Source organism: Anabrus simplex, chromosome 1 (assembly GCF_040414725.1).
Source record: "Anabrus simplex isolate iqAnaSimp1 chromosome 1, ASM4041472v1, whole genome shotgun sequence".
NCBI lineage: Eukaryota > Metazoa > Arthropoda > Insecta > Orthoptera > Tettigoniidae > Anabrus > Anabrus simplex.
The window spans coordinates 771,776,228-771,779,604 of NC_090265.1; positions in this window are offsets into that span (position 1 = coordinate 771,776,228).

Below are 3,377 nucleotides of genomic sequence, written 5' to 3' on the forward strand. Positions count from 1 at the left end.
TATTGGATAGGACCCCGCAACAGATACAAGTTGGGGGAAGATACACCAGATTGGTCAGAAATTACTAAAAGAAATTCGGGATTGGATAAATCTAAAACAAGGGGAAAAAGAGGGGTATACAGCCAACTTAAACAATAACAGAAAGAAATTTAACAAGAAACAAACTTTTGAAATAAAAATTTCTCCAACAAAATAGTTCTTTGACTCCGCACTAGGGTGCGCTATTGTTGATCTTCAGTAGTGTCCTCTAGAAGAGAAAGTTCACACTTCTTACTTCAAGCGAAACAAAAACACATCAAAAGTGACACAGTTCAAAAACTCAAAATTTTCCACGTGGTGACATCTTCTGAGAAAGTAGAGAATTAATAGAGTAGATAAAGTTCAACCTTCCTCCAGAAGAGGAGTTTCAACTGGCGCAACTTTTAAATAAACGGTGTAGAGGTGTACCGCCCGGTACAGACCTCCCCCCCAAAAGTTCCTCCAGGGGTGACACATGAAATCAGTTTGAAACAAAGTCCAAGTAATGATGTTGATACGAAGATAGATAGCAGAAGCATTTACAAGATTTCTTAATTCAGTTTCAAAATGTTGTTGTTGCAGGTGAATGAAAGTCTTTAAGTTTGTAGAATTTGAATTTCTGAAGATAAACTTTTAATACTTAGAAGTGAAGAAAATTTTTTTGCACGGTCCACCAAATATTGCTGTTGAATTCCCAAATGTAGTTATCTCTTATAGTAACTGTCCATGTAGTTGATGTTGATGAAGTTGGATGGCCGGACCGGCCGTTGCAGCTTGCGTCCAAAAGGAGGCCGCTCGGACCCCTCAAGTACCCTGAGATACCGCTCGCCCGCACTATGAGGGGAGCAGAGGTGTTGAAGCACGCCGCGCCCGCGGTGAACATATACAGGCTGCGGGCAAGTAGCAGGTCGTGCGCCGCACGTCAGCCTTGGCCGGGAGGAGAGCTCCGGCTCGCCGTGCACATGTCGTCCTCGCTGGAGAGGAGGGGGCCCATCCCCCTCCCCAGTCGCTGCACGGCGCTGCGCGGCTGCGGGGGCGCTGAAACATTAAAGCTAGGCGGCAGAATAGTGTTGGACTATCATCTTCTTTGAGGGTACAGGCTTGTGGAGAGGTTGAGGGGCCAGCGGCGTGTAGATATCCATGGCATTTACTATTATGAAGCCACAGTGTAAGGTGGAGCAGGAGACGGGAGCGTGGTAATGGCTGTGGCAAGAACAGGATGGCAGTTTAACGGGTCGGGGCAGATTTTACACAAGGCTTACATCTAAAACCAAAATATTACAGAAGGGGCAGAATGCCTTAAAAGTGAAACTCAAAAAAAAAATATAACCTTCATATCCTTTCAAATTATATGAAGCAAGTTGAAACTAAATTTACACCGGTTTCACCTGTGACAGGTGAACTCTAAATATCCTCTCGGTGGCTGGATTACTTAGCAATAAGGTAACCGGCGTAAGAAAATCGAGAATGATACAAGGCCCATGAAATCTGGGGGCAAGCTTGCCCGCGGGAACAAAATTTTTGACCATAACCTGGTCACCTACCTTCAAAGGGGTTGGTCTCCGTCCACGATCATACCTTTCCCTAACCTTTTCATGAGACACTTTAAGATTGGCTTTAGCCTTCTTCCAAAGATCTTTAATATTGTCCGGATCTATTGTCTCGGGTAGAATGTCACTCAGAGACCAGAGGTTAGAGATCGGCGTGTTGGGAACGAACTTAAACATCAAAGAAGCTGGAGTGAACTTATGAGATTCATGAATCGCCGAATTCAAAGCAAAAGCTAACCAATGCAGGGACGTGTCCCACCTGGAAGGATCTTCATGATGATAGGCGATAAGTGCGGACCTGAGATTACGATTAACCCGTTCAGCCAGAGATGGTTGAGGGTAATAAGCAGAAGTGGTTACATGAGAGATGGACAAGTCAAAACAGAATTTACGAAAAAGATTTGATGTGAACGCCTTAGCATTGTCAGATACGATATATTGGCACGGACCAAAAGAAGCAAAAATAGAATTTAGACAGGTAATGGTGGACTGAGCGGTAGCCAGCTTAGTCGGAAATAACCAAGAAAATCTGGTAAAACCATCTACACATACAAAGATGAATTTGTTGGCATTTCCCTTCGACTGGGGGAAGGGTCCTACATAATCAATATACAGGCGTTCCATGGGGCGCGACGCTTGATGAGAAGACAAAAGGCCTACTTTAGTGGACATGGTGGGTTTACTGATCAAACAAGATTTACAAGCTTTTACAAGTTCCCGAATTTCACCGTCCATACCTTTCCATATGAACATTTCACGAATCTTTTCACGAGTTTTAAAGATTCCAAGATGCCCCCCCAATGGGGTCTCATGATAGTATTTGAAGATCATAGGTACAAGAACCGCTGGAACAACAACTTTCATCAACTTATCATGCCTCGAAGGGCAACATAGAACACCATTCCTCAGAACATAAGGGACAGCATGTTCCCCAGAAGAAAGGGTTTCCATTATCGGAGCCAGCGTCGTATCTTCACGTTGGTATTTCTCAATATCCCTAAAAAGCATGGGAGCATCTGTTAAGATGGCATTAACACCAGATAGTATGGACTCGGAAGGTGATGAACTGTCGACCGGTTCGTGGGTCTCTACGTCGTTATGAAACATACGGCTGAGTCCATCAGCAACAACATTTTCGGTACCTCTGATATGTCTAACATCAAACTGGAAGGCGGAAATACGAATAGCCCAGCGGGCTATACGACCAGTACGACGCGGCCTACCTAAGACCCAGCTTAAGGCTTGATTATCTGTCTCCAGGTCGAATTTAACGTGTTCCAGATAGAGACGGAACTTTTCTAAGGCAAATAAGACTGCCAAACCTTCGAGCTCATAGATGGAATACTTGGCTTCTTGAGCCGACAATGTCCTAGACGCATAGGCGATGGGTCGCCTCCCTAGTTCAGTCTCTTGAAGAAGGACTGCAGCTACTGCTGACGACGACGCGTCGGTTTGGACGATGAATTTCTTCGAGAAATCAGGCATAGCAAGTACAGGGGCATTACAAAGAGCTAATTTAAGGTCTTCAAAAGCGGCTTGTTGAGAAGGTCCCCACTCGAATTTGATGCCTTTCCTACGAAGAAGGTTTAAGGGCGCCGCTCTATTAGCAAAGTTAGGAATGAACTTTCTGAAGAAATTCGCCATACCAATGAACCTGGCGATACCTTTAATGTCCTTGGGAGGTTTAAAATCACGGATGGCCTGTGTTCTAGAATGATCAACTGCTACACCATCGGGTGACACAATATGCCCTAGGAAAGACATAGAGGGCTTAGCGAAGGCAACCTTGGACAACTTAACAGTTAACCC